The 24,654-nt window shown below is 42.8% G+C and overlaps 1 long non-coding RNA gene across 4 annotated transcripts in view; it reads right to left on the bottom strand.

The window, feature by feature from the left end:
• The window catches only part of LOC120409574, an 86,321-nt gene that overhangs the window by 44,555 nt on the left and 17,112 nt on the right, over nt 1–24,654 (bottom strand). For 2 of the 4 annotated variants that reach the window (XR_005601348.1, XR_005601351.1), the window contains exons 3-4: nt 17,260–17,414; nt 843–953 (exon numbers count right to left, since the gene is read on the bottom strand). This is a non-coding gene — a long non-coding RNA (uncharacterized LOC120409574). Of the gene's footprint in view, nt 1–842; nt 954–16,677; nt 16,786–17,259; nt 17,415–24,654 lie in introns of all 4 variants that reach the window. The other 2 variants (XR_005601349.1, XR_005601350.1) reach the window with 2 other exon arrangements.

Below are 24,654 nucleotides of genomic sequence, written 5' to 3'. Positions count from 1 at the left end.
AGTTCAGACCAAGATCCAAGCCCCCTCAAAGTTTGCAACTGTTCAGATTAATGGTTTTTGTTCTGGTCCATCTCTAATTCTAATGGAGATTTCTACAGATTTCTATCAAATTATTAACCTTTTTAAAGCAGTTACGCACATGTCCATGAATCTCCATAAATAGAATTTTATATTAAATTGGGGCCACCGGTATAATGCCCAGAAGTTTATCCAGACATTAAATCAAGCTGAAGGGAAAGTTTCAGTTGTATTATAAAATGTAAAGAACATAGCATCTCCAGCCTTCTTCAGCTGGTGTCACAAGAAGTCAAGCAGACTGTAAGGACTCTGTCTGTTTGGGGTGAAAAGAGTTTAGTTTTATGGTTGTTGGGGTTTTTATAGTGGTTCTGTCTCTTTGTACCTCAGTTTCCCTTCCATGCTGATGCCCAAAGATGAACAGCCTGTGTTGGGCGACCTTCTGAAAGGAGCATTCTCAGCACTCCACCATTTCACCAGGAGGGGGCTTTTTATTTCAGGGGACAATGTACTAAATCAATATGTAAATTCACTACAAGGTGAACAATATATACGTGTATGTATTAAAATGTCTCATGTGCAGCATTCTTCCCTTTTCCATCATGTGAGAATAAGTATGAATTATCAAGCAAGTTGCTTACTTTGATGTTTTCCTTTGAGCCATCCTTTGTGGGAGGGATTTGTTATTTTATAAACACTTAAAATCTTAAACCTTACATGTGAATTCAAGCCTTTCTTGCCATGTCATGTGATTATAGCTCCATTTACTTCCTAGACAGAATATGCAAATACCCATGTCATGCCTTTACAATGAGATGAAAAATTACCATAATTTTCTCCTGTTCTCTCCCATGCTCCTTGCTAGGTGTCATCCACTCCAAGTCCACTTCTCTCATCCAGGTGACATCATCCAGGCTGACAAAGTAAAACCATCAAGACTAGAAGACAAGAAATAATTTTGAAAGCTAAAAGGAAAATCAAAATGTACATGTTCTCCAGGAGGAAGACAAAGCAGGTTTTCCAGCTCACTGATAATGCTGAGCATATTTCATATCAAATTTTGTTAAAAGTTCTCAAGGCTCATCTTGCGCTCTGACAGACATTTATCTACCAAAGGAATTAAGTCACAAAAAGGAACACAAGACGGGGATTTAGATTATTAAAAGCCATGCAATTTTAAAGATTTTGTGGTTAGTGAAAATAAAATACAAATGACTTGATTTTCCAGGGCCGTGCATCTTGTGAGGTTATTTACACCTGTGCAAAGTGGGTGGAAAATTCTGCCAGATCAGAATGGTAATATTTTATACTGACTCTGCAAACTTGTAAAGGACCACAAAAGGTACAGACAAGTGCACAGAGCGTCATCTCCAAACTTTTAGGCTCGCATCTTCAAATGGGCCTAAAGGAGCTAAGCATTAGCTTAGCTGGTTAGACAATGTATTTTTTCCCATTGAAAATTTTGACTCTTCATCAAAAACCTGAAAACTTCTTGGTTTTCAGGCAAAAACATTGCTGACAATGCTTCCATTTTGGGGTGTTAAAGGAATGTTTAATTTTCCACCTAAATTTAGACAGAAAACATTTGAACAGCGCTATTAGGCATCCACTTCCCATTGCATTTCACTAGAAGCTGTGTGCCTAATTCCCTTAGATGCCTTTGAAAATCCAAGCCCAAGAGCTTACGAAAAAGCATTCTGTTTTGATGTGCTTGTGTCATTACTTGCCTTATTGCTGTTCGCAAGCAGAGACAGGAGTGTACAAGTCTCCCTAGGGCAGAACCACAATAGAGATAGCTCTTGGGCAAGCATTCTTTGGAAGAGTCCATAGTAAAAAAGCTTGTTTCTCCTTTACTCACTGCTCTACAGCTGCTTTGGGCACTAGCCTGCTGTACTCAAGGAGCTGAACTGCCAGCTCTGAGGTATACGCAAGTATGAAAAAGTCAGCTAAATAAAGCAATGCCATTTAATTGACTGAAAAGCAGTTAGATACATGGGAATAAGATCAAATAATGACCCACTCATTTCACCCGCCCCAGCTTTTAAAATCAAAGTAAACTGTGTCATTAAGTAATTCATAAAATGGGTACATACTTCCAGACTTAGGTTTTAAGGATGCTAGTTTTGCAGTTCAAGCATTATCTTGAGCTCCATTTAAACACCTCCCTTTTTGTACGTATACTATACATATGAGCCAAAGCAGAGTTTGGGTTTGTTACATAGCTCTACTTCTCTTTTTTGTTACTTTTAAAGATTGAATTTTTGCCTTCCATTCCTCATAAACTGGAGTGCCAAATGGCATAATCTAAAGTCTTCTTTGGGCATGTGAAAGTGCCACAGGCTGGGCCTCTCCCACCAGACTTTGATTATCTGCATTCCACTCCCCTGGAAATCGGGAGCTATAACCCACTCCACAGACAGCAATATTTCCACTAAGTGCTAAAAATAAGCAGTTACCAGATAACATTGATAAATGGCTCCCTTTAGGGAAGGGATGTGCATCATTTAACAGGCGATGCTTATGCAGGTTAAATGAGGTCTTACCAAGCACTCCTCCTCGTGTATGGACAGAGCATAAAGAACAAGTTTTATATACCTGAATGTCCTTTGGATTTATATTGAAAAGAATGTAACACACCAATCTGAGTGTGAAATCATGCTGGCACTCTGCAAGTTTCTTGTGCTTTTGGCAAGCAAGGTTGTAGGTTGCAAGCATGGAAGGAGAAAGAGGTTGTGCATTGCCAGCCTTATTTTTATAAGGTATTTTTTATTATTTGCATGCAGATGTATGGTGTTTAATGCATAGATCAATAAAAAAGGTCCCTAAGTTACAATCAGAGGAGGGCCCAAATTGCAGAGTTCAGAACTACATTTGGGTCCAGATTTCCCCAAAGCTCCAGGATATGAACATGTTAGGGGTCACCACTAAGTTCAAACAAAGATGTGGAACTGAACTTCCCCAAAGTCCTGAAGTGTTTGGAACTGGGATTTGTTTTTTCATCTATCTCGACTTACAATCTAAATTAGAGAACAAAACCCAACAAATATGACAACAGATCATGGTGGCGTAGAGAAGCAGGTTAGAGGGAGACCACAGTAAATGGTGGGATGAGACACTGCTCTTGGGATACCTGCCCCAAACTGCACTACAGGTCCTAATTCCAGAGCACTGCAAATCTTCTCAGGCAGTCACTTCCTTTACTAAAAAGACTGGGATACAAAAGAGACCAGTTCCTTTTTCCCTCCTTTATTTTAATGTATCATCTCTTCTCTGGGTACCCCAGAGCCAATGGGATTTCACAATATCACATCCAATGTAAAACTTTCACTTCTGCAAAGCATCCACGACTTTGCCATACATAGAGGAAATGAGGGCATGCTCTTTGCGTATGTGGGAGGAGTTTACATAAGCAGCACTTACCAGCAGCTGAAATGAATGGGAATTCTGAACACTTTGGGATTGGCCCTTCTCCATTTAAAAGAAGAGATGGGCCCAATCTGAAACTCTGGATCCAATCACCCCTGTGAATTCTGATGAAATTCAGATCCAGATCTAAATCCTCTCTGTAATGGGACAAGTAATGTAGTCAAGAAACTTATGTATTTTGGAAGCTTAGGTATGGATTTGGAGAGAATTAAAACTTTATGATCCAGTCCATCTCCAGTGAAACGATGACAACCTGTATGAGAATGTGATTCAAAACACTTTCATTGTTAATTTGTCTACAACATAATTTACCTTTTTTCTTTTCTAATAAAACCACAAATGGTTTGTTGTGTTTTCATCTTTATTAGCACATATATTGAGACCCAGCATGTTGATTAAATGGGTTGTTTTGACATAATTTCATGTGTAATTCAATAAATAGTTTTCTGTCTACAGGATGGTGGAGATTCTAAGGCTCAATGGGTCATGGATCCACCAAAAGGTTGGGTGTCCCTGATTATCTCTTCCTCCTAGCCTCACCCATAACACTCCTCTTTTCAGATTTCCTGAATGAATTGTTGTCTTTCTCCCACTCCTGCTTCCTTTGAAGTTTCTCCCAAGTGAAATAGCCCATTATAAACCCAGTTTACCCTAGCATATAATGCACCACCATTAGCTGTTCTGCCTTTTGCTCACTGATGAGGTCTGGCACAAGGCCAATGTCCTGTTTATTCATTGTTATTAAAAATCCCATGACATTTTTGGCCAGAAGAGGGATGATAGTCTTAGTGTTGTGGGCAAATTCCAACACAGACAATTTTGCGCATCTTACCTAATTCCTCCAGCAATTTCAATTCCCCCCCCCCCTTTTATTTTTCATTTTGACCTAAGTGGCTGTGTAATATTGCTATAAATAAAGATCTGTTGTATTTCAGTAGTGAGTGGAGTGATCCCTGTACACTGACCTATATAGGCCCTGACCCTGCAAAGATTACATATGCTTAACTTTATGCCTGTGAGTAGTCCCTTGGCTTCAGCGGAACTGCTTGCATGCAGAATGCTAATCAGGTAAGTCTTTGGGGCAGGGGGATCAGTTTGTAAGATTTGTAGAATACTTTTCATTCCTTTGGATGAAAGGCATTGTTATCAATGTCTGTTGTATCATATGTATTGTTAGGAGCTGAACATTGTTCCAATAAATTAACTTTCTAATAGATGACCTGAAAAAAATAATAACAGCCCTGCTTGCCCTGAAAAGAGGATTAAAGTACAATTGGCCCCTGATACAGATTCCTCTTTAGCTCAAGTGGTTGAAGAGTGTTTCATGGAGCTAAAGATCCATCAGGGGCCTAGCCTGCAGAAGAGTCAGACTTCTGGCAAACTAGTGAGCACAGCTGGCTCTGATCAAAGCTGATTGACTGCACCACCTGATTAGCTAAAGGAGTCAGCAGGCTGATACTTAAGGTTAGTAGCAGCAGCAGCACAGTGGCTGCTCAATGCATTCCTAGCCTGTAGCCATACTTGGCCCAGTCCCTGCCTCCACTGTCTCTAGACTTGCCCGAGCTTGCTCCTAACCTCGGACTCCTGGCTCAGACCTTTGGCTCTAACTTCTTACTGTGACTCTGGTTAAGTTTTGGTTTCTGACTCCCGGTGCTGGCCCTTGGCTTTACTTCTAGACCCACCCTGTCTGGATTCATCTCTAACTGGGAGGTCAGACTCTTGCTCCATCCACTAGGCCTGAGCACTCACAGCTCAGTTGCTAACAGGCTATAAGTTCTATTGTGCAAGAGTGAAGCTCCAAACCAGCATGGGAATTGAGTCTCTTTGATGCTTGTATCCATTCCCCAGGTAAGGTACAGGTTGTGCAGAGAGCAAGCTTTTTTTTTTTTAATGTCTAGTTTTCATGGGTTCCTAGAAAAAATCTTCTGCTTGTGAATTGATGTAGCACAATCTTAGACTGAAACAACAATTTTGAAAGATGTAAACTGCCCCATTAGTTGTGAATGGTATTAACTCTGAACCTAAGTGTGATGCCATAAGGGCAAGATTTCCAAATAAATGTAGGTGTGCAACTGCCACACACAATTATTGCAACTGGTCATATAAACAAAAGTAAAAATAGGAATTGTCCTAAAAGTGCCGTGAATCATTTTCCCACTCAGTGTTGCTGAATCCAATATGAACTTTGCTAGCAAAAAGTGTATGGCCTGATCTTCTTTCAAAGGTGTTGAGCACCTCCCTCACCTGCCTACTATTGACTTCAGGCTGTATCAACCAATCATTGTTTGTTGGCCAGTCATTGACGTGTGGCAGAATCAGGAGGGGCAACATAAGTGGACAGGTTGGAAAACAGTGGTGGGGAAGGATCTGCTGTTTCCATTGAAGGAAAGGGCAACAAAGAAGGATTTGGTTTCATACTCCATCAGCTATGACTAGGGAGCATTGATTGCTGTATTATCTGATCTGCCTGTGTCCAGAATGGATGCTGCGATCATCCTGTGAGACACTGTCATGGAAGAGAGATCATGGCACGCCTTTCAAAGTAAGGATCACACTAGCCCCATTCTGCTCAGTTAACCAAGCGTAAGTAATTGTCACACTGGTCCAGGAGATTTGTCTGTTTTCCTGAATCCAGTCTGAGTGACCTCGCAGGCTTGCAAGAGTTAGCCTACTATCCCTGTAGAAGTCTGAGATGTTACCACTCATTAGCTCACTATGATAGGACTCAGGCCTCCTGCAATTCCCTAGGAAGTATCATAGAATCATAGAACTTAAGATCAGAAGGGACCATTATGATCATCTAGTCTGACCTCCCGCAAGATGCAGGCCACAAAAGCTGACCCACCCACTCCTGAAATTCTCTCCCTTGACTCAGCTGTTGAAGTCCCCAAATCCTGATTTAAAGACTTCAAGTAGCAGATAATCCTCCAGCAAACGACCCCTGCCCCAGGCTGCGGAGGAAGGCGAAAAACCTCCAGGGCCACTGCCAATCTACCCTGGAAGAAAATTCCTTCCCGACCCCAAATATAGCGATCAGCTGAACCCCGAGCATGCGGGCAAGACTCTCCAGCCAGACACTCAGGAAAAAGACTTTCAATATCCCAACATTGACCCTCGGTACTAATTACCAGTGGTCGCACGTTATTGACCTATTGACTAAATCACGTTATCGTATCAAACCATTCCTCCATAAACTTATCAAGCTTAATCTTAAAGCCAGAGAGGTCCTTCGCCCCACTGTTTCCTCGGTAGGCTGTTCCAGAATTTCACTCCCCTGATGGTTAGAAACCTTCGTCTAATTTCAAGCCTAAACTTCCCGACTGCCAATTTATATCCATTTGTTCTCGTGTCCACATTAGTACTGAGCTGAAATAATTCCTCTCCCTCCCTGGTATTTATCCCTCTGATATATTTAAAGAGAGCAATCATATCTCCTCTCAACCTTCTTTTGGTTAAGGAAAACAAACCGAGCTCCTCAAGTCTCCTTTCATACGACAGGCTTTCCATTCCTCGGATCATTCTAGTGGCCCTTCTTTGTACCCGTTCCAGTTTGAATTCATCCTTCTTAAACATGGGAGACCAAAACTGCACAGTACTCCAAATGAGGTCTCACCAACGCCTTGGATAACGGGACTAGCACCTCCTTATCTCTACTAGAAATACCTCGCCTAATGCATCCCAAGACCGCATTAGCTTTTTTAACGGCCACATCACATTGCCGACTCATAGTCATCCTGCGATCAACCAGGACTCCGAGGTCCTTCTCCTCTTCCATTACTTCCAACTGGTGTGTCCCCAGCTTATAACTAAAATTCCTGTTAGTCATCCCTAAATGCATAACCTTACACTTCTCACTATTGAATTTCATCCTATTACTAATACTCCAGTTTACAGGGTCATCCAAATCTCCCTGGAGGATATCCCGATCCTTCTCCGAATTGGCAATACCTCCCAACTTCGTGTCATCCGCAAACTTTATCAGCCCACTCCTACTTTTGGTTCCAAGGTCAGTGATAAATAGATTGAATAAGATCGGACCCAAAACCGAACTTGAGTCCAACCTCTGTGTTGTCCAACCTCAGCTTTGAACATTCACTTGAATTCCTGCTCACTTTCATTCAGGCTCATGTGTTCTGGAGTACTATGATTTCTGTACTGGATTATAGTAGTGAATAGACTAGACAATAAAAAAGGTAACATCCTAAATCATAACCATATAATCTAGAACAATTTGCCAGAAAAAAAACTATTTACTTTTATCATAAATAGCTTGCATTATGATCTGTTAGAATCCTGTGCTTTTTTTTTTAATTTAATCCAACATGATACAAGTACACTTGAACCTGGAGCAGTAATTGCCTTGAATCGCATATATGTTGTATTTTACCTTTTGGTATCAGAGTTTAGAGATGATGGGCTTCGACACCCCTGCTATATATCTGTAGTGGGTTGGGTACCCGCTCCTGCCCTGAGGGGTTTAAAAGCGGCCTGGCAGGGCTTGAGAGCTGCTGCTCTCAAAGCTGGGCTGATTGGGGAAGTGGCCGCAGGGCTTGAGAGCTGCTGCTCTCAAAGCTGGGCTGATTGGGGAAGTGGCCGCAGCTGGGCCACACCCCAATCAGGCCACAGCTGGTCCCTATAAAAGGCTGTGAGCCAGGAGCCCAAAGAGTCTCTCTCTCTGCATTCAGAGGGAGATGGGCCTGGCTGCAGGGAGCTAGACCGGGTACCTGAGTGGAGCAGGGCTGGGGAAAGGTAGAGGAGCTGGGGAACTCCAGCCTGGAAAGCCCCAGGCTGTGGCCTAGCAGAGGGCTAACAGGTACTGGGGGTTGCAGAGGCAGCCCAGGGGTAGGCCAAAGCAGCAGGTCCAAACCCTCCTTGCCAGTGATGAGTTGGCTGATACTGCAGTCTGCCCCAGGGCGTGGGGGCTAGACAATGACTGGCAGTGGCCATACACTGAGGCAAGGTGGGGATAGAGGGTGGGGGTTCCCTGAGAGGGGAGACTCTGAGAGATAGGGGTTACTGCCGGGGGGCAGCACTCCATGAAAAAAGGGCACCAGGGTCCATGGAGGGACTCGGGGCCAGAGAACAGGTGGATCACTGGCCTGCAGAGGGCGCTCCAGGCTGGAAACTGAGCTAATTCCCCAGAGTCACCAGCAGGAGGCGCCGCAGGGGTGAGCCGACCTGTTTACAATATCTCAGTGTAAACCATCAAAATATTTTTAGGATGTGAGGCTAAAACCAGAAATGCCTGTTACAATACACGGGGATGCCTTTCACTGTTGCAGTGAGATTATAAAAATGGTTCGAAGTAAAAACAAAAAACAAAAATCTAAGGTGAACTCTTGGAGTTGAGAAATTCTGCCTTTGTGCTACATTGTGAAAGGAAAATAGATCTACCATGTCCTCATTAGAGGAAAAAGTGACCCATCCTGGGTGGATGTCACCTTCGCAATTTTTCTCTTTCACACTTACCATTCCTTGAATGGAGATTTTCTTCGATCAATGTCCCTCAGGCCATCAGTTTATGAGCAACTTCATGCAAGTTTAAAACCCATTTGAGTCTTTTTTTTGCAACTAATACTACCCAAGACAGGTTTCTTCAATTATTTACTCTCCACTTTCTGCCAATCGTGTTTTATTTGGGTTTTCTGTTAAACTGTCGGATTCTTTTTGTTTCCCAACTCAAAACCTAGTACCACAGGGATTTTTGATGAGGGTTATACTAAGGATAGCTCTGTAACAGCAATGTACTTGGCAGCTCAAAACCCCCACAGATACTTGACAAATAAGACTTCAGTCGCAATTTGATCCAGATCCAGAAGCATGCCAAGAAAGAACACACATAGTCTAGAATGTACCAGGTAAACAATAACAGTGATATAGTAAAAAGGAATGGTCCACAAGATGGAGAGTCTGACAATACTTGATTTGACACTATTGGGAAACATTAACTGTGAGGGATAAAGGAATTATCCAATGTTTAATAGAAAGATGAGAGCAGAGTTCATGGCATGTCCACAGAACTGAAGGTATGATTCAGCTCCCACTGATTGTTTAAGAAAGGCTCCCATTGTTAATGGGAGCTGGATGTAGCCGTTAAAGAGCAAATAGTGGCAGTTCAGGATCCAAACTGCTTGTTATTTTCCCAGGCAAAATACTTCCATGAAGGCGGAGTTAAGGTTGAGCAGATGTAAAATTAGAAAATGCCTTAAAAAAACAAAAGCAACAGCAGCAACCAAACAGAAATTTTGGAAATCCTTAAAGCGCTCATATCAGTGACATGATAAAAGACGACACAAAACATTGGAAACAGCTTATTAACTGTTAAGATCAGTTGGAAAAATGTAACTGAAGTCAACGGAGCTATGCTGAATTACATCAGCTGAGGATTTGGCCTCATGATCGTTTCTTTAGGTTAAAATTCAGGACTTTGCTTGAATGAGAGTATCTTCACTGTGCTACAGATTTTAAGAACTTCAAAGCCATAGACTATAAGCATCATAGCCTGCTTCTCTTCTGCCTCGGCTTCTTGTACCCATGGAGTGGGTCTCAGATTTTTGGTTTCAAATATGGGCCAGATACCCAATTAGTGTACCCCAATTTACACTAGTTCAGGAGTATGGCCCATGACGTGTCTCCAGTAGTAAGTGCTATGAGAAGTGCTCCATGTTAAGGAGAGTCTCCTGTATCTAAATATTTTCCAGAATGAAGAGAATATTCAAGGGAAGAGTGGCCTGTGGAAAAGTTTAACCTCTGTTTGGGAGCTCTATCATTCACTAACCAGCAGTTGCCACTATTGGTGAACCAGCAAGGCATTCCAGTGTATATTTTTCTTTTCTTACAGCCTTTGCTATGAATCTCTGACAGCGTTTTAAGGAGAGATTATAGTTCCATCTCTGTTTATATGCCTAAACCAAACTAGCTCTCCTTGGTGCCAAAAGACTTCTATATAAACCCTTTTAAAGGGCAACTCACCAAACTTCCTCTCAAATTCTTATTACTCAGCAGAATTGTCATAAATACCCTGGGGTTCTGTTGCCATGGGCAGATTGGTGCCCCTCACAGCACCACAGTCACTCACATAATTCACAGTCACTAACATCTTGCTGCTATAGGCAGCAGCTCCTGAGCTGTGTCTGCAGGAGATGGAGATTGGGCTACCATGGTGGTTCTTTCATGGCAGTGGCCACATTAGGTGACAATCTCCCTGGTTGCTCTCTGAGCTCTTCTTCAGTCATGAAGTTGTGAATCTTGCAACTCCATAGTACATGAATTCTGGCTACTTTTCCCAGGATCCCCAGCAAAACCAACAACTTTCAGTGCTGCTGCTCTCTGGCTTCTCCCAGAACTTCTAGCACTCCTAGCATACCAGGAGTTCTCACGTTGTATTGTTGCTTTTCCTTCTTCAATGTTAGCTAATATCGCTGCTGCTGCTGCTGCTGCTGCTTCTCCTCAGCAGCTCAGATGGGCATGGTTCCAAAGCTCCTGCCTTCTGCATCAATTGCCCTTTTTATCAGAGCCCCCAAGGAAACAGCTGTTTCAAGTCACACTCAGCACATATGACCACTTCCAATCCCACCTCAGCCATATCTCCAGTGCTGAGGATGAGACTCAAGCTCTCATCAGTGATGGGACCCCAGGGGTACAGGAGGCTGCACAATGTTAGTCCCACTGCCCCTAAACAATGAGTGAACCATAGCCAGCACAGACAGATGTTTACAGAAATATTGGCATCTCTGTCGATATGATTAAACCTTCTGCAATGTCTTGCTGGGAATATACAGAACCAGGATAAACTTAAACAAACCAGAAGCTCACCAGTTATTTAATAACCCAACCTACTCCAGCAGCCAACTAACATTAACCTCCTTTCTAGCTCACGATGAGCCAGGTTGATCATGGTCAATGCATGGATGTCAGGGAAGTAGTACACAAGAACTACCTCTCCCTCCCTCCCCCAACAGTACAGACTGGACAAGGTGCAGAGACAATCGGTCTCTACACTCAGGGAGCCAAGAGCCTGCTCCCTCTGCTTGCCCTGGGAGTGCAAATTGACCCAAAACGGGTGCAAAGGCAGCATAACACAATCTGTCTGAGCTCCTGCTGGGATAGAGCAGCTCTGCCTTTCATCTATTCAAGTCTATGGCTAAATGCTACAGTTGAGCCCAGTAGTAACAAGGGAAAGGATGTTGAAGACTTACAGGAACTCATGTACTCATGGGCTGAAGATGAAGGCAGTGCCTTTCATTCCGCCTGACCAGGCTTTCCAACCTTCAGACCCAAAGTCTATGACCTTGTGGAAGAGGAGGTGGTGTGCCCATGATCTGGACTTTTTCTTTTGATAATTAAACACAAGGTCTAATGAGAGTATTATACTAGAGGGGAGCCACAAAAGTGGAGTCTCTCCAGATAAATATTGGCATGTAATAATCATACTAATCCTATCTTCCATTTTGTAACAACCTTCATCTAAAAGCATTCCACATAGAGGGCTCGTTTCACCCACTGATGAAATGAGGCCATGTTGGATGGCAGCTGTTACCCAATGCACAGAAATGATTCAAAATAATATAGGACAGGAAGAGAAAAAGAACATTGTATCAAATTAAAATTGCAGAGGTAAATTTAGGGGGACAGAATGTAGTGACCACCCTGGAATTTGGCCAACACACTAATGTGCGTTGTTTTTTTTTTAAAAGCATCATGGGATTGTTAAAGATCACAAGAGGGCAGGACCTTGGTCTTATGTCTCATCTGAAAGATGGCATCTCCAGCAGCCCCTGGGCCTGTTATGCTGGGGTCTTGGTTACCGTGAGGGACGAGTGCCACATACTGAAGTATATATGTAATTAGAGCAAAAGGATACTGTCTCTGTTGTGAAATGTGGCATGCTCTTAAGCAATTTTCCCTCCAAGGAATTTACTATAACATACTAATAGTTTGCATGTAGATATCCCTTGCCATTGGAGAATCTCAGAGCACTGTAAAAACATTAATCAGTAGTGCAGGCTAAATACATTTAGTGAATTTCACCATTTTAATTGAATACTTTATTGGATTTGTTTTAAACATGCACCTAGCTCTCTTAATGATCTGGATAAGTATTATTATTCCCTTTTTACAGCTAGGGAAACTGAGGCACCTATTAAGGCTGGAGTTTTCAAAAGCAGTCTTAAGGAGTTAGTGTCCAGCTCTCACTGATTTTTTCTTTAATAAGAGTTGGGCTCCTAACTCGCTGAGGTGCTTTTGAAAATCCCACCTGGGGTGAGTTACTCAGCATCACACTGGAAGTCTGTGACAGAACCAGGAATAGAAACTAGAGTCCCAATTCTTAACTCATTGACATCATAACTGAAACACCATTATCTTCAATAAATTGATTGCATTATCTCCTCGTTAAGTCATGGAGAATAGAGTACATCCGATAGATCCTCAGGTTTGTCTGAGGTATGTTTGGTACACATGGCGGATGTGGGGGTGAAGGGAAGTACAGGTGGCTCTCTGCCATATTTCCACACACTGCCACCTAAATCTGAGACAAGTTGTGGACCAGTCTGGCCCTGGAGTAACTTAGACCAGACTGAGTTCTATTCTATTATGGTCCCTGAAGGGACCATTCCATCAGACGAGGATCAGTAAAGTATAAGACACTCCAGGTATGCCACCTCTGACTCCCAGCATTCCACCTATGCTGGAAAGCCCAGAATTGGATGCAAGAACTGGCTACACCAGTTTTATGCCATCCAGGGCTTCCCCTACAAAAGCCATTCTGTTAGGGGACAGTTTTGGCTGCTTTGTGTGCCTGAGCAGTGCAAAGCAGCTAGAAGGGGATCCAAGGGCTGACCCCAGCTCTCCTGACTTCCATACTTGTGCCTTGAGCACAAGACCAACTGTCACAGTGAGGAAGTCGGCATGGCTAAGTTAGAGGAGCCCTATAATAATAGCTCATTGTGTCATATTTGCATGCACTATGAGACAGAATAGAAAATCAGAAACCAAGCCTGTGAACTTAGTTAATTAAATGTGCTATGGCATACGAATTTCAGACATACTGAACTGTAATGGTTTCAAAGTATGCAAATTCTCCTCTGAAAAGAGTGAGGTGATGCTGATGTTATCAAAAAGAAGGGAAACTCACTTTAGAGTATCTGATAAAAATCGGAACTAATGTTCTGTTGCTCAAGCTTGCATGGAAACAGGTGAGCTGCAGTGATTCAGAGACATTTTCAAAGCTGTGTCCCATTTTATTCTCCATTCCTACAGTGACCTTGCAGGTTTCTTTGTTTCCAGGTTTTAAGGCATCATGTATTATTCCAGTCTGGAAAGTTCTTCACTCACATAGAGCCAAAAGGCACATGAAGGGTATTTTAATGATTCACATTGTCAAATCCATTCTGTTTATTTGCTTGTCACAATACATTTGCATCATGCAATTAACCAGTAAAAGAGTTCTGGGCCAAATTTATCTCTAGCATCCATGGAGTTACACCAAGGTTGAATTTCACTCCAGCATCAGGGGATTAGTGTGTGGGTAGGTATCTAACATGTTGTGACAAAAGAGTTAGTATATACATTGTTGCATTCATTACTCTTTGTATTTTCTAATATAAAAAGATTAAAGAATCACCATTTTATTTAATATAGAGGAGCAAACAAGTAAGCTAGAGAAGCACTGCAGCATCAGCTTGTGAGCTTCTAGTGTAATGGAGCATTTCTCTGAAACAGGCTGAAAATAGAAAATTTAACAATGACACACTTTCAGCCATTAGACCTGTTTTTATGACTGACCTATAAAGTAAAGTAAAGGTCATATTTGATATGCCTCAAATCCACCTCTTCCTTGAGGATTCACTGCATTCTATTTTGATGTTTTTCTGTTAGAGCTATTGGCTTAAGTCCTGAAACATGTTGAGCAGCTGTGACTTCCAATGAATTCAGTGGAAGTCATTCACCTCTCATAATCTGCCAGGTGATTTTTAAGACATCAGGCTACTTCATTTCACATTTTTGCACATGTAACTTTTCACTGGACTATCTAGTTGCTGCAATATTTTTGAGCAGCCAGTCTTATTAAGGATCTGCCATCCCCATGGTTATATAAATCAAAAAGAAAAACAAATAAAGCAAAGCAAATGCACAGTTAAAAAAAAGTTGTCCCTTTCTCCAATGAAAATATTCTGGTCAGTAAAGTAGAGGACTCTGCAATTTAGCAGTCAATGGTCACAAACTGAAGCTAGACAAATGCAGTCCTAGAAATAAAGCACAATTTTTAACAATGAAGGTAATTAACCATTGAAACAATTTACCTTGGGATGTGGTGGATTCTCCACCATCTGAAGTCATTAAATCAAAACTGGATCTCTTTCTAAAAAATATGTGCTAGCTCAACAGAATGTTACCGTCTTGATGCATAGAGTCTGTTGGTAAGACTCTATGGCCTGTGTTATGCAGGGAAGATTAGATGGTTATGTGGTCCACTGTGGCCTTCAACTCTATTAATTCTATGAAATGGTCACCCATATGTGCATTTGACTTGTTGACCTGTGTGATGGCACTGCAGCGCCCCTTTGTGGCAGGGGAGGGTGGGGTGCCAGAGCCTCATCGCTCAAGTTTCCAAGCCTGCCCTCTTTAAGGGCATCCCGATGGGGCCTAATGGCCGGTTCCCCTGCGCTCACCCCGAGCGTCAGGGCAGCGTGGCCCAACAGCCAGAGTCCATCTAACTTGCCCTGAGCATCAGGGCAGCAGGGCCCAATGGCCAGAGTCTATATAACTCGCCCCGAGCATCAGGATAGCATGGCCCAACGGCCAGAGTCCATCTAACTTGCGCTGAGCGTCAGGGCAGCATGGCTCAATGGCCAGAGTCTATCTTTCCTCCTCTAAGGTGGGGAAGTGTCGCCTAATGGCTAGAGGAGTAGGGGGACCCAGGCCCGCCCTCTCCACCAGGTACCGACCTAGGGCTTTCCTAGTGGCGGGGTTCCCCTTGCCGTTGGCTCAGTGGGGATACGCCCACAACATGCCAAGCATCAGTGCTGCTTTAATGTGGTCTGATAAAGTTCCTCCTCTACCTTGGTGGATCCTGCACTTACTGGCAGATTTTGCTAGCCTCAGAGATCTTCCTGTGTTGGATCAGGAGTTGGGAGGTTTTGGTGGGAACCCGGGCCTGAGCCCCATGTGGATTGCAGCTATGTAGAGTGCCTTCTGGAACAGCTACATGACAGCGACAATTCCCTGGGCTACTTCCCCATGGCCTCCTCCCAACACCTTCTTTGTCCTCACCACAGGACCTTCCTCCTGATGTCTGTTAACACTTATACTCCTCAGTCCTCCAGGAGCACATTCTTTCACTCCCAGCTCCTTACACACACACCACTAACCGGAGTGAGAGCCTTTTTAGACAGGTGTTCTAATTAGCCTGCCTACCATAACTAGTTCTAGAAAGTTCCTGAGTGTTCTGGAATAGTCCCTGTTATCTTACCCAGGGAAAAGGGACCTGCTTAACCTGGAGCTAATGTATCTACCTTTGACCACTCTCTTGTAGCCATCTGGCCTGACCCTGTCATAGTGGCTTGTCCCTAAAGTCCCCCTGGGTCACTTCCTACCCTCAACACCATATTATCTACTCCGGGGGCAGGGGGGTTCTCCGGTCTGTTCCTCTCTGTCAGGTCCTCCATCTGGGACGCAGGGTGCATGCCGGCTAGACTGGATCCTGGAGTGTTGGCTGTCCCTCCTCGGGAGCTGGGTGTGTGCATCCTCCTCCAATGGTCAGCCCAGATTGAGCAGCTTTGCAGGCTTTTATACCTAGTCTCCAGTTGGAGCATGCCCAGCAGGGCTTCTGGGGCGGGGCTTCCTCTGCCAGGAAGGAAGGGTTAACCCCTGCAGCACCAGTGTGGGGCCCCTCTGCCCTGTCACAACTTGTAAAAATAAAAAGTACTATTTCTATTATCCTACTGTGGTGTTCTGCTCGGTGGGTGGGAAATCAAGAGTTTATATTTTAGGACAGAAAAAAAATTTCATAGAATAGTTATAGAAAGTTCAGATACTTTCTGTACAAAACTGCAGACACTGTGTATCTTACAGACTTCCTTTAACTCTTTTTAGTTTTGCATGTTTATTTTTTTGTGAGAGACATCTCAGCTCTCCTGTCTGAATATTAAATAATTCATAGGATCCAAAGTCCAGAGTGGAGTTTTAATAACTTACTGTTTATGAATAAAGAATATTAAGTACCTGTAAAATTACCTGAGTATGTTAAGTGTTCGTGAATAACAGCCTGTGCCTCTTTTCCATGTAACGTGTCCTCTAGACCCATAAGTATTTGTGCTTTAACCAAGATGATTTTATGGAGATCTGAAGTAAGTTGGTACATTTTTATGAATAAATTAAGTAAAACATTATTATGCAGAGACTGTATCTCTCCATAGTTAAGGTTGAGACTTTCTTCCCATTATAAATATGCTTCCAGCTTATAAGCTACAATGTCTCCCATGGCTATCCCCTCTCAAATCCTCAAAAAAGGGTCCTTTTCTACTTCAAGTGTTGCAGTTTGTTGTCAGTTCATAACTTTCTGCCAAAAAATGATTGATTCTGGACTCAGGGGGTAGAGAAGTAGTATTAATCATGAGGTTTTTTAAATTCTTCTAACACTTTTTCCCCCAGGTCTTATTTCAAAAGGGTGTTTCTCCTAGAAACTTGTAATGAGGCTTATTCAAAAAATCTTCGAGAGATCTAGTACAAAGGGCCAATTTTGAAAGAGGATGGGTCCATCAAATGAGTGATGGGAACCTAAGATTTATTTAAAAAGAAAGTAAGTCTGGCTCTCACCTTTTTCCTTGGGGAGATAGCCTTCAAGATGTAAACTGGATGCTGCAAAAGGACACAACCATGACTATTGCTGAAAAGATGCAGAAAATATCACAGCCCACCTCCATCTTCCAGGCTCCTTCACCAGCTGAATTTTTCCATGGTACACCTAGCCACTGGTAGACAGTGCTTCTAACTCAATTATGGTATGAGTTGCTAGCATCTTCTTTCCCCTTACTCCCCACCAAAGGGGACAACTACTAATACAACCTTTATTCCCTGTGCATTCCCCTCCAATAGCTGCTCTTAACTTCAATGGCAGTACCAACAGTGTCAAATATTAACATCCTCCCCTGGCTCCTATCTACCTCCCTTCCATAGAAAAGGAATGTCTCTGGAAGGTATTTTTTAATATTGAAAAGACTCCAGAACATGAGCCCTGGCTCATGCCTCATTCTGAGAAAAAAACTCTCCCTCATCGCCATGCCTCTCAGTCTTCAGCATCAGACGTCATCCTCCTCTCAGCAACAGTCTTGCCTAAATGAAGAGCCTTCTTCACAAACAGCAGGCTGCTGAGGCAACCCCACTCCTAGAGTGGGCCACGTGGTGGTATGATCTTCAGTACCCCACATCAGTAAGACAGAAGAATCTTCACCAACCTCACAACTTCGGAATGGCTAGTGGCAACAGGGTTTTCAGGCCCTACCAAACAGCTGGGCAAATGGTGGAAACTTCATACAGAGATCAGCCACATGTACCTTGTATCTTCTGCTGTTGCATATAATACCTCCTTGATACAACAGAGCTGAAGAAGGGGAGGAAAAGCTAAGGGACTCAGTGTTCACAGAAGCCATAGATTCCATGATTTTTTCTATCTGGTCTATTATGCTTCACAAATCCTGTGAACTTCAGAATGTAGCCAGGGACACACATCTGGGAGGGGAAACAGTAATCAAGGTATAAAGTCTGAGGGTGAAAATGGGAACCTGAGAGTGGGGCAGCTGATTCAGGGATTGCCTGTGAAGCCAGGAGGCTAGGGACCATGAAGAAGGAACTCTAAATCCCTGCCTTTCTGGGAGGCCATTGTCAAATATTAACATCCTCCCCTGGCTCCTATCTACCTCCCTTCCATAGAAAAGGAATGTCTCTGGAAGGTATTTTTTAATATTGAAAAGACTCCAGAACATGAGCCCTGGCTCATGCCTCATTCTGAGAAAAAAACTCTCCCTCATCGCCATGCCTCTCAGTCTTCAGCATCAGACGTCATCCTCCTCTCAGCAACAGTCTTGCCTAAATGAAGAGCCTTCTTCACAAACAGCAGGCTGCTGATGCAACCCCACTCCTAGAGTGGGCCACGTGGTGGTATGATCTTCAGTACCCCACATCAGTAAGACAGAAGAATCTTCACCAACCTCACAACTTCGGAATGGCTAGTGGCAACAGGGTTTTCAGGCCCTACCAAACAGCTGGGCAAATGGTGGAAACTTCATACAGAGATCAGCCACATGTACCTTGTATCTTCTGCTGTTGCATATAATACCTCCTTGATACCAACAGAGCTGAAGAAGGGGAGGAAAAGCTAAGGGACTCAGTGTTCACAGAAGCCATAGATTCCATGATTTTTTCTATCTGGTCTATTATGCTTCACAAATCCTGTGAACTTCAGAATGTAGCCAGGGACACACATCTGGGAGGGGAAACAGTAATCAAGGTATAAAGTCTGAGGGTGAAAATGGGAACCAGAGAGTGGGGCAGCTGATTCAGGGATTGCCTGTGAAGCCAGGAGGCTAGGGACCATGAAGAAGGAACTCTAAATCCCTGCCTTTCTGGGAGGCCATTGTATTTAAATATTTAGTATTGATTAGTTAATTGTTTACCATTGATAATATCTTTCCACTTTACAAGCCACAATGGCTCACATTGACTTCAATGGGAGCAGATCAATGGTGAGTGCTTTAGTAAAACCTACCCAGACTGTCTCCCTGTGAAAAAAACAGAAACTCTGATTCAGCTGTACACATGTGTAACACACAGTTTCATCTCATCAGTGAATGCAAAAAGTAGAATGCCTTATTCTAAATGATATGGTGATTGCACTAACTCCAGCCTTCTTCATGGTCATATACAGACCACAAAAAAAGATGTATTTGAAATTCCTTATTAGACAAATAGCACACTGAAGGCAATCATTAAGATCCTGTATGCCACCAATTAGGCAAGTGTCATTAAGCACAGAGTCAGTGTATCTACATTTGCAAACCTCCTAGGCCCAAATCATGAAATTATAGTGCTTAGACAAAAAGAGAAACAATTAATGCCTTGACAAAACATCACACTTAGCACTGGAGACTGTTTTTATAACTCATTTCTTGCATGATAATGTTCTGTGGTACAGATTTTCAGTGTTCCACCCAGCCCTTCACAGTGTCTTTATTTCAAACTAAAGGCAAAATGGAGGCATTAACCCCCAGCTCCTCTATCTCCAGTGGGAGCCCAGGAAGCACTCTCTCAGCCAGGCCTCCCAGATCCCCTGTGGAATGCAGGCACTCTGCCATGCTTAAAGAGGGTGCAATGTATGCATCCTTCAAGGCTATGAGCTTATTTCACCCTTGCCTCTGCCTGCCCTTTTAGGGAGTGCTAGCTAGTGGTGATGGTCTCAAACAGTCCTTGGACTCACATGGCAAAACTCCACTACGGCAGGCTCTCGCATGGCGATTCAAAGGGGGAAAGCTCTTTGGACTATCGCTATCCTTTCACATCCTCAGAGAGCTAGGCACAATGTGGCCCTTAAACTTACTACTGCCAGGCATTATAGACTCATAAAGCTCTTCTGTGAAAAGATGGTGAAGAAAAGTTAGGGGGATGGTGGAATTATGATTGTTGTGCTAGTGCAGTGGCTTTTGAAATTGAAGATGGCAAACAGCTCAAACTTCTCAGAAAAAGTCCTTGATCCACAAAGAATGTATCATACCAGGGATCGGCAACCTTTGGCACACGGCCTGCCAGGGTAAGCCCCCCGGTGGGCCGGGCCAGTTTGTTTACCTGCCACATCTACAGGTTTGGCCAACCACGACTCCCACTGGCCACGTTTCGCTGCTCCAGGCCAATGGGGGCTGCAGGAAGTGGCACAGACCGAGGGATGTGCTGGCTGCTGCTTTCCGCAGCCCCCATTGGCCTGGAGCAGCGAACCGCAGCCAGTGGGAGCTGCCATTGGCCGAACCTGCGGACGCGGCAGGTAAACAAACTGGCCCAGCCCACCAGAGGCCTTACCTTGGCGGGCCGCGGGCCAAAGGTTGCCGGTCTCTGCATCATAAAATGTAAGTATAGAAAGGAACAAAAACAGGAAGATGAGTGCTAGGTGTTTGGATGCCTTCACTCTGCATTTCCATACTCACAAATGTTTGGGTTTCTTTTAAGTTTAACTTAACTATTGATTTCCTGGGTTTCTAATGGTGGTTTGTTGAAAACTGCTATATAATGCTCTTGTAAATTTTTGAACCATTAAATTACTGATCTCTCTCTGATTTAATCTAGCCTCAGTCTTAATTCCAGTTTCATAAAGATTGTGTCCAGCAATATTTTTAAACAGTGGGTAAAAAGTTCAAGACAAAACATGTGATAGCTGGCGATAAAGCATTCTCTGTCTAGGAAAAACTGGCTATTGAACAGCTTTTCAGAGTATGGTGTATTTAAAAGATGTTTAAAATTGTAGGCTCTCACTTCACATTTCAGGAGGTTTTTCAAGTCCGACTTGCAGGTTGGGGAGGGGACGAGGAGTTTGTAGGGAAGTGTGTGAGCTGCGCCTAGCAGCAGTCAGTTTGAGGACTGGCAACCTAAAGTAAGATGGGCTGAGCTTTGCCACTCTGAGGCCTGGTCTACACTAGGCGTTTAAATGGAGTAGAGAATCAGGGCCAATGTCTTTGCAATGATAACTGTATCGCAATAATAAGCTTTGTGATCTCCTACCCAAATTAACTATTAAAACAAATTCTTCCTAGTCTATCTATTGCTATTTTCTTTCTTTTTATAGTCAGAAATTTTTTCAAGGGCTTCTGTCATCTCCTTTTCCCAATATGTATGAGTTTAAAGAAAACTTCCATTTGCTGCTTACTTTGTAACTGGAGATTATTTCCAGTTGCTGTTTAATCATTAAGTGATCTTTAATTTAACAAGTGTGCTGTTCTTAGCACATTTTTACTTATGTAGTAGTAAATTAACGATAATGAATTAGAACTGTTCTCCATCATTTAGCAATAATCTTCCAGAAATGATCCTCTTCCATAAATATCTTTTAAAACGAAACCATGTGGTTTTAGAGTCATCTGCAATTATAACTAAATCATATGGCACTGTCAGATACTGCTAGTCCTCATCCACGATCACAGGTGAAATTATTGTGTTTACAGAACAGAGGAGGTTTTTCACACTGAGATTCAGCATTCCAATTCTGCACCACCTGAGGCATTCTTCATGAGGCCACTTCAGTCAGGCAAGTAATGCTTTGTTAACAGGGACTGGGATATTTCAGTAGTATAAGTGAATTTGCTGAGTCAATGAGGCATCACAACATTTTCAAAGTAATCTGTCTCCTCTTTGTTCATAGTTTTGCACATCAGTATCATGCATTTTGCTTTGGGAGCAATCATATGCCAGATTTTTCTAAAGAGCTCAGGGCCACATTTTCAAAAGCATAGTAACCAATACAGGGGCCAGATTTTCAAAAGAGTCAGTTCTTTCATAGAGAGATGAAGTTTTCAGAATTGCTGAGCTCTTTTGAACAACTGTCTGTATGTGATTATCTAGTTTATAGTTCTTTTCTCTGGTTACCAAACTAATGTGTAGAAAATCACCAAGAGTGTTTCTAGACTGTAAAAAACTACAATAGCTGCTAAAGCCTTTTTTCCAAAATTATCTCATAATAGTTCTAAATTTTATTTTCTCTGGGGTCTGCCCTAATCATTTAGGAGTACTCACTTAAAAAAAAAAACAATGTAGTGCTTGTGAAATGTGACAGATTTACATTGCAGGGACTCATATGTTCTGTTTAGCTGCAGAAGAGGTACATTGTGGGCCATAGTAGTGCAGACATTTCCACCATTATGCCTCAGTCTTGACCTGGAGAGACCGCTCCAAAGTGACAAGGAATTTCTGTGTTCATTTTGTTCCTTAATTTCTCTGAGATTACTAACAAGGTAGAGGTGCGAGTTGGAGCCAGATGTAAGGGTAGTTTTATCGTAGACACATGTCCCTTAAGAATCAGATTGATACCATCAACTCATTTCTCATGTGACCCCATGAGACATAAGTTTTCAGAGAGTAAACGGTTTTGGTCACAACCAAACTGGACTGCAGTCAATGGGTGATCTACAGGCAAATAGCCAGGCATATAACAAACCCCCTGAGCTATCTATTCCCCTGTTGGGTTTTGAACTTTTAAAGCTTTCTACAGTTTTGAGCTCCTTCCATTTTTTATTTATTTGTTTTGCATGGGAGAGAAATGAAGGGTGTATTACATGGATAAGCCTCATCCCATTGTTTTCAGCACAAACCTGTACCCACACTGCCTTATAGATGGTATCCAGAAGACCAGTAATAACCAATAGAAACTAGATGGAAGATATCAGAGGGGTAGCCATGTTAGTCTGGATCTATAAAAAGCAACAGAGTCCTGTGGCACCTTATAGACTAACAGATGTATTGGAGCATTCATATTCACCCACAAAAGCTTATGCTCTAGATGGAAGATGCTAATGAAGTCTACTTGAATTCCACTAGGGCAATTTATTTAAACACAAAGATCCACACTGCCACCTCTCTAAAGAAGTCTACAGCACTGCTATGGGTACCCGCATGGCCCCACAGTATGCCAACATTTTTATGGATGACATAGAACAATGCTTCCTTTGCTCTCGTCCCCTAATGCCTCTACTCTACTTGCACTACATTGATGACATCTTCATCATCTGGACCCATGGAAAAGAATTTCCATCCCACCATCAACTTCAGCCTAGACCAATCCACACAAGCGTTCCATTTCCTGGACACTACTGTGCTAATAAGCTATGGTCACATAAATACCACCCTATACCGGAAACCTACTGACCACTATACTTACCTACATGCCTCCAGCTTCCATCCAGGACACACCACACGATCCATTGTCTACAGCCAAGCTCTAAGGTACAACCGCATTTGCTCCAATTCCTCAGACAGAGACAAGCACCTACAAGATCTCTAACAAGCATTCTTAAAATTACAATACCCACCTGCTGAAGTGAAAAAACAGATTGACAAAGCTAGAAGAGTACCCAGAAGTCACGTACTACAAGACAGGCCCAGCAAAGAAAATAACAGAACGCCACTAGCCGTCACCTTCAGCCCCCAACTAAAACCTCTCCAGCGCATCATCAAAGATCTACAACCTATCCTGAAATATGATCCCTCACTCTCACAGATCTTGGGAGACAGACCTGTCCTCACTTACAGACAACCAACCTGAAGCAAATACTCACCAGCAACCACACACCACTGAACAAAAACACTAACCCAGGAACCTATCCTTGCAACAAAGCCTGATGCCAACTCTGTCCACATATCTATTCAAGTGACATCATCATAGGACCTAATCACATCAGCCACGCTATCAGGGGCTCGTTCACCTGTACATCTACCAATTTATATATGCCATCATGTGCCAGCAATGCCTCTCTGCCATGTACATTGGCCAAACCGGACAGTCTCTACTCAAAAGAATAAATGGACACAAATCTGACATCAGGAATCATAACATTCAAAAACCAGTAGGAGAACACTTCAACCTTTCTGGCCATTCAGTAACAGATCTAAAGGTGGCAATTTTGCAACAGAAAAGCTTTAAAAACAGACTCCAACGAGAAACTTGCTGAACTTGAATTAATATGTAAATTAGACACTATCAATTTAGGCTTGAATAGAGACTGGGAATGGCTGAGCCATTACACACATTGACTCTATTTATCCATGTTAAGTATTCTCACACCTCCTCTTGTCAAATTGTATGTAATGGGCTATCTTGATTATCACTACAAAAGTTTTTTTTCTTAATTAATTAGCCTCTTAGAGTTGGTAAGACAACTCCCACCTTTTCATGTTCTCTGTATGCGTATATATATCTCTTCACTGTATGTTCCATTCTATGCATCCAATGAATTGGGCTGTAGCCCACAAAAGCTTATGCTCAAATAAATTTGTTAGTCTCTAAGGTGCCACAAGTACGCTTGTTCTTTTTGCGGATACAGACTAACACGGCTGCTACTCTGAAACCTTTAAAATGTATGGAATCATAGGCTTTGGCTACACTTGCATTTCAAAGCGCTGCCGCGGCAGCGCTGGGCGCGCAGCGCCAAGCGCGCGCTATGTAGCAAAGCAGCAGCGCTG

Source organism: Mauremys reevesii, linkage group 7 (assembly GCF_016161935.1).
Source record: "Mauremys reevesii isolate NIE-2019 linkage group 7, ASM1616193v1, whole genome shotgun sequence".
NCBI lineage: Eukaryota > Metazoa > Chordata > Testudines > Geoemydidae > Mauremys > Mauremys reevesii.
The sequence above is the reverse complement of the archived record's forward strand: the minus strand, read 5'-3'. Positions and strand labels throughout refer to the sequence as shown.